Source organism: Cricetulus griseus, chromosome 4 (assembly GCF_003668045.3).
Source record: "Cricetulus griseus strain 17A/GY chromosome 4, alternate assembly CriGri-PICRH-1.0, whole genome shotgun sequence".
In the NCBI taxonomy this organism is placed as follows: domain Eukaryota; kingdom Metazoa; phylum Chordata; class Mammalia; order Rodentia; family Cricetidae; genus Cricetulus; species Cricetulus griseus.
In genome coordinates this window covers 45,665,783-45,676,818 of record NC_048597.1, presented here as the reverse complement: position 1 = coordinate 45,676,818, position 11,036 = coordinate 45,665,783, and positions in this window count along the sequence as shown.

The following is an 11,036-nucleotide window of genomic DNA, read 5'->3' as shown; positions in this document are numbered from 1 at the left end:
TTTCTTCGGACATTCATGTTTAAAATTCTGGTAAATAAAATTGCTAAGAGCTCTCTCTCTCTCTCTCTCTCTCTCTCTCTCTCTCTCTCTCTCTCTCCCTGTGTGTGTGTGTGTGTGTGTGTGTGTGTGTGGTATGTACAAGAATACCGACTAAAAGTTTCCAGCAAATTAAATGAGAAAGATGAAAATACAACTAAATCCTCAAGGAACATTTAAAATCAGAAAATATTAAAGTAAAAAGGAGGAAAGGTAAAAGCATAGGGTGTTGACAGTGTCACAGAGGAGCTGGGTCTTGAGTTGAGCCTTGACTGACAGCTTTGGGTAGATAGAAAAAGTTAGAGAAGAAATTGGGAGGAGGGCTGTGTAACAGGAACAAAAGTCAGGAGGTCTGTGAGACAATGGGATCTAGCTTGCAGGAGCCGTGTAGCATATTATAATAACAATAATAAAAATAATGTTGCATTCCAAGGGTCTTCAATGGATAAATAGGTTATCTGGATATTGTACAGTTAATGGTGAGGTCATCTGTTAGCTTATGAAGAGAAACAATAATCTAAGGCAGTAGATTTGCAGAATAATGTGGCAGCAACATCCTGTTGCTTGGCAGTGGCACTTAGCAAAGCATTCCCTTTGAAGCAGGAAGAGGGAGCTTCTGAGCAGGGGTTCCTGCAACAGGAGTTCCGTGCTATTACATAGGCAACTGAGAAGGGAATAGTAGAGGAAGGACATGAAAGCTGGACATTCTTATCCATACTGGGGAGTTTCAGCATTTGAAACCATATATGAAGCAGAGATTTTAATGATAGAGGAAACATCAGAAATGCATGCATTCAGGCCTGGGGAGTCATAGAGATCTCTTTACCTCCCTATAACGGAGAACAAGATCTAAGAAAAGATGGGAAAGGAGACACTATCACCAGCAGATTATGTGCTTAGCCTTAACTAGGAGGAAATATATGCTCTGAGATTGAGAAATGGGTTGAAACTGATGTTAGATACAGGAAGGCTGGCCAGCTCAGAATGGCTAGACCAAAATGGGGATAAAAGAAGGCACTTGCTATAGGTAAATTACTTCTCAATCAGACCACGGGAATTTCAGCTGATGATGCTACTGAGAAAAATTATCCAGTGGTCATTCTGTTTTATATATGTCTGAAGAATTAATCTATGCAGTCATTAAAATGTTATCAGTGACAATGTGATTTTGGCTCTTCTCCCTTGGCATCACTGATTCCCATTTTCTAGCTCCTGACTGGGTTTAGGGAACTGTACAGTGGGTGTCATGTAGCTTTGGCTTGTGTGGCAGTAATATTTCCTAAGAAGTAATCACCACTTATCACTTTAAGAAATAATAAACATCACAAATACATGTAATTTAATTTGAGAGTTGATTATAATCTACTCATTTTCCCCAAGAACTGACATCATTCATGCCTTAACACTAAACAGAGCATTTCAAGGTTTTCATACCTAGAGTTTACATGCCTTGCATGTCTGAAAACCTAGGCTCCGTTCTGAGAACACAATCTTATATTTATTTATTTATTTTGAGGAAAGTACCATAGAGAAGTTGCAGCATTGAGGTACACCTGGCAGTTCTTCTGTTTATAAATAAGTAATTTTCTTTAAACATCTCTGGTGCTCCGAACTGTTGATGCTGACTGATCAGTTTTCATGGAGTCAGACTTAGACTGGGTTTGGTGTATAGAATGTTCCTGCATCTCAACCATCACTTTCATCTGACACAGCAGGTCAGGGTAGGGGTACTACTGAGCTAGCTGGCCTTTGAAAGATTCTGCATTGATTAGAACGCTGGCCCTTTACACTTCCACCTTATTCAGTGATTGGGTGGGCTGCCCTGGGAAGGGCTTGATTTTGAGCAAGGAAAGAAAGCCACCTTTGAAGTCCCTAAAACAGAGGCTGTCTACCGGCGGCACTCTTAGCTGGAACAAGGGGCTGTCCCTGCAGGGGATTCTGGGTGGCACATTCTAGGTATGCAACATAGTTTCTGCCTCTATATTCTTTATTCCTTTGTGAAATTACTAGTCTCTATCTGGTCTCATTTCCCCAATCAATTTTATATCTTTCATTTTTTTTTTTTTTTTTTGCTGTTGAGAATTCTCTCAGTTTTCTTTTGTATGAAAAGAATTATTAATGATTTTATGTCTGAAACCTTTATCTTACTTTCATTATCAAATTGTGTTGGTTGCTGGAGATGTGTAGAATTCTGAGTAGAGATTGATCCCCCCCCCAACTTTTAGAACCTGAAAAACTTTAATAAGAAGCCAGCCTGCCACTCACATCTTTCTCTAAATTTAATCTCCCATCTTCTAGAAATGTTTTCAACATTACATCCTTATTGCTGGGATTTGCCACATTTAATCTGTCTAACTGTGTTATTTTCATCTGTAAGGGATTACTTAATCATTTTAGACAGTATTTCCTCACTTATTAAACAAGTAGTTATGACACTATTATTAAGAGATACAGTCTTTTCAGATAGGAGGGACTCAAGACACCTATATTAAATTCTTTCATTTTTGTATGTGGACCAATGAAAGCTAGCCATGTTCAAGGAACTGCTGACAATGTTACCTCACCTTTCAGTGGGCAAGTTGGCTTGGAACAGCTCTCCAACACCAACAGCAGAAGGAAAAGAGCTTCGGCAAGAGTGTGTGTATGGCAACCCGTAGTTTTAGATATGATGCATTGGAAATTACAGTGACATTCAAGAGAGAAACAATAGCAGCAAAGGTTTGGGATTATTGTTTAGGAAAAATAACTCACAGCTAAAATGAAGTTTGGTCATTTGGTCAGCCAGTAAATAAGGGGATGTTCTGCTATGTGTCTGCCACTGTTTTGTACTTCGGATATTTGATGTAGAAGGATGTAGAGGGCCTAGGGACGTAGCTCAGTGCCAGAGCATTGCTTAGCATGTATATGGCTTTTAAATTAAACACAAGCACTCAAAAAGATAGCTATAGATCCTATTCTCTTGGAGTTTAGTATCTGGCAGTGAAGATAGATATTAAATAATAAAATAGTCAAGCAACATAAAGAATGTAGGAGAAATACAGGATGGCATAAAAATGGAATTGATGAGTCTGATCTTGTTTGAAGGCCAGGAAGGCTGCCCCGAGGAAATGACAGATAAGGTGAATGGTAGAACTATCCAGAAAAAGCTGTGAGATAAACTTCCCAGGCTGGTGTAAGAACCTACGAGGTACACAGAGAGAGCTGAGGTGAGCGAATCCACAGTGTGGAGGTTTAGTGGAAATTCTGGAAGATGGGAGGGATAATGGGGGAAGAATCAGAAAAACAAGAGTAGGTGAAGACCCTTAGATAGTGGGTGCATGCCTGAAATCTCTGCATTTAGGTGGGTGGGTGGGCGATTGGCCAACCTAGGCTACATAGTTAGAGGCTGTTCCAAAGGAGCAAGCAAGTAAGCAAAATGTCTCTTTCAAAATAGAGGAACTGCTGGTGCTTGAGAGGATACCCCACACTAAGGTGCTGGAAGACAAAGGCAGCTTGCAGAGAGGGTACTGAGTAGGCAGGCAGGGAGACAGAGAAGGAAATGTGTAGGTGTCACGGTGGAGGTGAAGAAAGGGGCTTCACAAGGAGAAAGTGACCACATATTGTCAGCTTAGAGAGCAAACAGAGAGAGGTGACCCAAAGGTTGGTAAATATATTTAGGAGCAGCACCATCCTGGAAACACGTGGCATAGTTGGCTATGTGTATTCTAGAAGGCTGAGGCAAGGGAATTTTTAAAGGTGCAAAGAGAAGGATTATACAGGGTGTTTTCATGCTGTCATCATTGGCTGCAGGGATTCATGACATGATTGGGGTCTGTCCATCTTTGCCTACAGTTTCTGGGTAAATGTCTTTCATTTTCTTTGTAAGGTAGAAGTGACCTTTATGTAGAGCTCTACAGAGTCATGGCAGCTCTTGTTACCACACGGATGCTCAAGATCTCTGTCGGACATAACCTTTTGAATTTATTTATTTTATTTTATTTTTAAAAATAAGCCTTAATACAAACATCTTAATTCTAACTTTCCCAGTATAAAAACCCAGCCAAGCAACCCAGGTGCATAAATACTGCTGAGAAGATAGAATTTGATTATAAAGATACTGGTGACCTTCGAGATTGCAGTTTGAGTAGAAGGTGGCAGGGGTGTGAGGGGGTGGAGGGTGGGGGGAGAGCCTGATTGCTGGTACTGCTGGGGAAGTGAGTGGGAGGGAAATTGATGCTGAGAGGCCCAGCCACTCATTCTAGAAGTTAGGCAGCATAGAAGGGGGAAACAGACTGCAGCAAGAATGGCAAAGCAGAAGCTACCTTTTATCTATCTATCTATCTATCTATCTATCTATCTATCTATCTATCTATCTATCTATCTATCTATCTATCTATCTATCTGTCTGTAATCTCTATCAACAATGGTAAACCAGGGATAGTGCTAATGATAAGGACACTATCAGAGACAATGCAGTGGTTCAGTAAAAATGTCTTTCTGATCTCTGTGTGTCTGTGCAATTTTAAGGTGTTTAGTAACATCCTTTTTCTTTTGACATTTTCTTACTTTACCATCAAATCCCATTGTCTGAAAAAACTTACCCCATTGCATGCTATAGAAACATTTACTTCTATGACACTTTCTAAGGTATTAACAAAAAAGTTGAAGTGGTAAATTCCTGCAGATTCCAAATGATTAAGTGTAACTATTTTTATTCCCAAAGCAAAGCTTAATTGGTTCCTTCTTAGAAGCTGCCGAGGGGCTATTGTAACCCAGCACTTTTAAGATGTGCCTCAGGGAGCCAGGTGGTGGTGGTACAAACCTTCAATCCCAGAACTCAGAGGCAAAGGCAGGTAGATCTCTGAGCTCAAGGCCAGTATCGTCTACAGAGAGAGTTCCAGGACAGCAGGGGCTATACAGAGACATGCAATCTCAAAAAAGCAACCAAGCAAGTAAGCAAGCAAATGAAACAAAAGGTGTTCCACACAGAGTCTTTTATTGTTTGTTTTGTTTGTTTTCTCTGTATCGCTTTGGAGCCTGTCCTGGAACTCTGTAGACCAGGCTGGCTTTGGACTCACAGAGATCCTCCTGCCTCTCCCTCGCCAGTGCTGGGAATAAAGGCGTACACCAACAACACCCAGCCACAGGGAGTCTTCTATGCAGCCTAAACTGATAGGGACTCTCAGGCTTTTAAAGTTCCAGGCATCTAGGCTTTCATGAACTTTGCAGATGATTATGGGTAGAGTTGGGATTATGAGTACTGGCCTAGGTCTTTCTTAGTTTCTTGGCTACCTGGGATATCCCTGTTGTCCCACAGTCAGGGGATAGTGACTCATTCTGACGGACCCATCTTGCAATGTGGACTTTAACCTCCCAGTGGTCAGCATCTGAGACCTTGCTTCATTCATCCTAGCATGCCTAGAGCTCTGCCAGCTACTGGACACTAAGCTACTTAACTGTTAGTTGCCTTGAACGTCCTTATCTGTAATCATGCCCTCTTAGGTCTTTTCAAAAGGAAACCAGGATGCTTTTGCCTCACACTCCTTCCAGTATACCTAGGATCCTGCTTTCCCAGGTAGCTTTCTTCATTCTCTAAACTTCTACTTCTTTCAATCTACAAGCATACTTTGTTTTTCTCTGTTTTTGGACACTACTTCAGTCCTCAAGCACCAGGTATTGCCCTATCTCTTCCTAAGTTTGATATGAACTGGTAACAAAATCATGGTCTCCTGGCTTCCATCTTATCTAGGGCAGAATCCTTGAGCGTTTAAGCCTCCATTTTGTTGACTCAGTCAGCTCTGCTCTCTAGGCCTTTTCAGGCTGGTTTCCGCTCCAACATCTTCACTAAGATGGTTTCCTTATAGGTCTTGGGGGCCATCACTGACATTCTTCTTGCCAAATTGTAAAGTTCTTCACTTCAGGACTTTTCCCCCATTTAACTTGATCTAGATCCTCCATGTCAGGAGATCTTATTTCTTCTACTTTGCTGCACTGTTTCTGCCAAGTCCCCAGCCTCCAACAGAGCCCTAGGTACACAGGTTTTAAAGGTCTGGGTTTGACCTTTTCTCTAATTTCCATACCATAGACCGATGTTTGGCAGTTTACAGGCTTGAGCTAGTTCACAGTCACTCTCAGTCAGTTTGTATTAAATTTTTAAAACTTTAAATTTGATGCCTATTCCTTAGTCTAGCGTCTAGAGTAGCTGAAAGGACTAGGTCCAACAACACAACTTAAGTTTTTGGCATAGCTTGTGTTCAGAAACATTTAAAAATGATTATTTTATAGTTTTCAAAGAGTGTTTACATACATTGTTTTGTGCCATTTAGTTAGCTCTCTTTTTGGCCGTTTTGAGTTTCTTGAGAAATAAAAGTTTTTTGGTGTTTTTGGTTTTGTTTTAAAGACACAGTAAGATGGCTTTTATTAGTAGTTGGCTTAAGTTGCTGACACAGATGACTACTTTGCTATGGAATAAGGTTTATTGTTTACCACAATTATTGTTTTCTTTCTAAATTTTATCTACCTGTTGAATTTATTGCTTGAATTCTTGTGTCTTAAGATTTGCCTTTTAATCATTTTCTTCATGTCTTCATTTTATAAACAATCTGGGTGTTTTATTTGACCTCTGCATCCCATCTGATCAGTAGAATTGGAGTTGCTAGCTATGACACTTCCAAGATGTTGTTAAATTTTTTTGTCAAGATATTCATATCTTTTGTCCAGTTTCCCTTCATTCAGTGTTTCCATTTTTTTTCAGATTGGTTGTATGTTTTCTGAGGAAAATTGGCATTTTCTCATCATAAATGTTGTGAACAGTCTTTAGAATTTTGCTTGGCAATCTTTTAGTGATTTTTTTCCATACAAAGGATTTAAGTTCTAGGGTTAACTATTTCAATAATTTTAATTATAGTTTCAGTTTTCTATGGTTAGAAAAGTTTCTGGTTAAAGTCAACTGTCACGTTTTACCTGGAACTTTCTTCCTAGTTTCAAAACTCGAACTCCCAGGAAGTCCTGCAGCTCCAGAAACATAGTATCTTACCTTCTTCAGCCCTGTCCAAGATGAAAAACCCCAAACTACCCATGTTTTCATTCAGGATTTTCAAACATTTTTTATATTTAAATATTTCCCTTATTTTCATCTGAGGAGTGAGATAGGAACCTGATTTTACTTTTTACACATGCCTAGCTATTCCTCTTAGTGCCATTCACTAATGATGTAAGGAATCACTCTTGCCTACAGGAACTTGCTGCTCAGAATGTCAGATACTCAGTTCTCACACGTGTAATTAAGCAACTGAGGTTCTCAGAAACCTGTATAAGATTACAGGGATAAGAAATGAAGACTTGATATATTGGTTGATATTCTGACTCAGATTTTGATGTTTGCTCTCCTCCGTCTTTGCTAGAACTTTGGGCTCTGTCCAGGATTTTGTTACTTAACACCTAGCTAGAGTGTTGTCTGCTATTGGGTAGGTATCTTTAATAAGAAAAGATAGTTTCATCAAGTCTTAGAATATGAAACAAATTCCTAGATCAATTGTGCCAATTGTGATTAAAATATTAAAGCTAAAACATGTAAATTTGTACTTTTTAAATTTATTTTCAATTATTTTAAATTTTCTATGTTAATATATACATGTTGTATATAATAGACAAATTTAATCCCACAATTCAAGGACCTTTAATCTCATTCCCTCTATAACTCAAAAAAAATTAGAAAAAAAATGACATTTTTCTAACCTACAGCTACGACATGCAGTTTATAAAACATAGAAAAACATCTACTAAGTCACAATTAAAGTTACCATGTTAACCTTTACTAGAGCCAGGAGTTTTCCATAACATAGTGACCTCATTATTCTTGTGGGTAGCAAAAGTCACCTTCCAGTTGAGCTAAAACTTTTAATATGAAGTTCATTTATCAAAACGTTAACCATAAGTTTGCATTTCCTCCAAAAGACCTGCAGATTAATGAAGAAATGAAAAGAAATATATATATATATATCCCTGAGTTCATGCCCCTGGGACAGGTCCTGGTGCCGCTGCCAGCCCTTCCCCAACACATCAAGTCACATAACTGTCACCCACATTCCGAGGGTCTAGTTCAGTCCCATGCAGGTTCCCCAGCTGACATTCCAAACGTTCAAACGGCTCTTAGTGATGGATCACTCGGCTTGATGAAGAATGCTGCTAGCTTCGAGGGTTAATGTGAATTGCAAGAAGAATCTTAATATTTCTGTTTCATTTTTATGCATTAGTAACAATAAATGACTATTAACTGCAGTGTTAGCTGCTTAGCTATGGCACACTCCATGTTTGGTTTGAGCCAATAACGGTTCCAGAACCAGGGACTATTAATGCTGATATTTCAGAAATGTTTCCCTCTGTGTTTTTTTTTTTTTTTTTTTTTTTTTTTTTGAGTGTGCATGCAACACTCAGCATTTTGCAACAGATGAAAATTGTTTAATCTTGCAAGGAAGTCATGTGTTGCCTCCGAGAGCCCTTTTCTGGCACTGAGGAAGCTTCTCTGGGTTTGCACAGTCATGTCTAAGTATTGCGCCCTGTGTGGGCGGTATTCTCTTGCTCAGGCATATGACAAAGATGGTTTGGGAAAGGAAACTTCTGCTGCTCAAAGTTACTAAGAAGTTTCGCTAACAGTAAAACCAAACAGCATTCTCCTATGATGACTTTGACTTAGGTGGAAAAGTTTTCTTCTCTCTGTATTTAAATAACTATTCTCATTCGGAATCTTTGTTACGTGACTATTTGTGCAGCCGCATATGGTGATGGTACGTTCGTTAAAACTCCGTGTTTCTTTTTTAAAAAAACAATGCTTTTTTTTTTTTTAAATTAGCTTACAGGTAAGTGTCCAGATGAATTTTTATATATTTCCATTTTTGTTTAATACTGCCTTCCCCCCCACCCGCCCCGCTCCCCACTTACTCTTTTCTACTTTGTTCTAATGTCTTTCCCACCGCTTTTCTTAAAGCACCGCCCCTCTCATGCCCCGACCCCAGTCTGATTGGCTCCTTTCCAGGTTCCTGGCCTGGACATATATTTAATAGTTAGAGGCTAACATCGAAGTATGAGAGAGATCACCCGGGGTTACCCTGGCTGAATATACTTTCTAGTTTCATCCATTTTCCTGTGAATTCCATTTTTCCATACAGTTGAACAAAGCTTTATATGTATATACCACATTTCAATTATCCATTCATGCAGGCTGATTCCCTTTCCTTGTCATGGTGAAGAAGAGTAGAGACAAGCACAGTGTAGTGTCCTCTGGATACATTCTCAGGAATGGTACAGCTAGCTGGCTTATATGGTGGATCCATTTTTAGCTTCTTGAGAAGCTTCAACATTGATTTCCATAGTGGCTGCCCTAGTTTTTACTTTTAACAAGAGTGGGTCAGGACTCCTTGTCCTCACGTCTTTGAAACATTTGCTTTCTTGATGGTGTTCATTCTGACTGGGCTGAGATGGAATTTCCCAGACACGGTGATGCAAGCCTTTAATCCCAGAACTCTGGAAGCCAAGGTCTACAAACCTTTGTGAATTTGAGGCCAGCCTGGTCCACACAGTGAGTTCTGGAACAGCCATGGCTCCATAGACAGACCCTGTATCAAAACTAAAACAAATCAAAGTAATTTAAAATTATTTTTAGTTTTATTTTTGTGTGTTTGTATACCTGTGTGAAAGTGCCTGTGGGGGCCAGAAGAGAGCACTGGCTCTCATGGAGCTGATGTGACTGCTGGGGACTGAAGTTAAGGTATCTGGAAGAGTAGGGAGGACTCTTAACTAGTGAGACATCTCTTCAGGCCCTAAATGTGAGACTCTGTGTGTGTGTGTGTGTGTGTGTGTGTGTGTGTGTGTGTGTGTGTTTGTGTATGTGTGCAGACAGATGCTTATGGAGACAAGAAAAGGGCATTGGATTCCCTGGAGATCTGAGCCACTGAACTGAACTTCAGTCCATTGCAACAAATGACCTTAACTTCTGAGCCATCTCCCCAGCCACAGAGAGGAAAATTCTTGAGAATGAAAACTGAACAAAAAAATTGGTATCTGTCCAATAAATGCACACATTGAATGGGTGGTTCACAAAAGAAGTACAAACAAACAATAAACATTTGAAAAACCTTTCAATAATCTTAGCCACCAGGGAAATACAAATTAAAAGTGCCTGACAATTCACCTGACTGCAATAAAAATGGCTATCACGGAAAAAAAAAAGACAGCAAATGCTGCTGAGGATGTGGAGAGGGGGAACCCTCATACACTGCTGATGTAGCCACTGTGGAGATCGAAGGCCCCTCAAAAACTAAACAAAGAATTATCAAGTTATCTGGCTATACCACGCCTGGGTCTATACCTAAAGAAATCTAAATCAGTATACCACACAGATGTTTACATGTCTGTGCTTATTGCTACATCCTCCACCATGCCTACATATGGAAGAATAGATAAAGAAAATGTGGCATATGTATGAAATTCTCTCGTGGGCAGCAAAACACATGATACTTGGTATCATGTTAGGTGGAACAAGTTAGACCTTGGAAGACAAACAGCTCATGCTTCTTTCTCATGCAGAATCTAGATTTATATTATATACATAGATGTGTGGAAAAAATGGACCAAAGGGAGAGAGCTGGAGGTGGGGAGTCAAATCAAGGTATTTGGGGAAATAAAGACAAGGGTCACAAATTTGTTCTCTCTATTTAAACACACACACATGTATATGTGTCTGGATATTTGACAGGAAAGCAGAAGGGAGACTATTTGGAGATGTGGGAAGTAGAGATGGAGCGGGGCGGTGTGTATGTGGGGTGGTGGTGCAGAGAAAGGTCTGTAATGACACATATCTATAAAAATGCTACTGCGAAATCTAATTTTTATGCTAACTAACATTTTAATTAAAGATAAGTATCATGTGGTATCTTAGATCTGCCTCCCTAACTCACCTCCAATCCATTTATACTTAGAATTAAAGCTGTCAATTTCTGGATTCAACCTCAATTATTCATCTG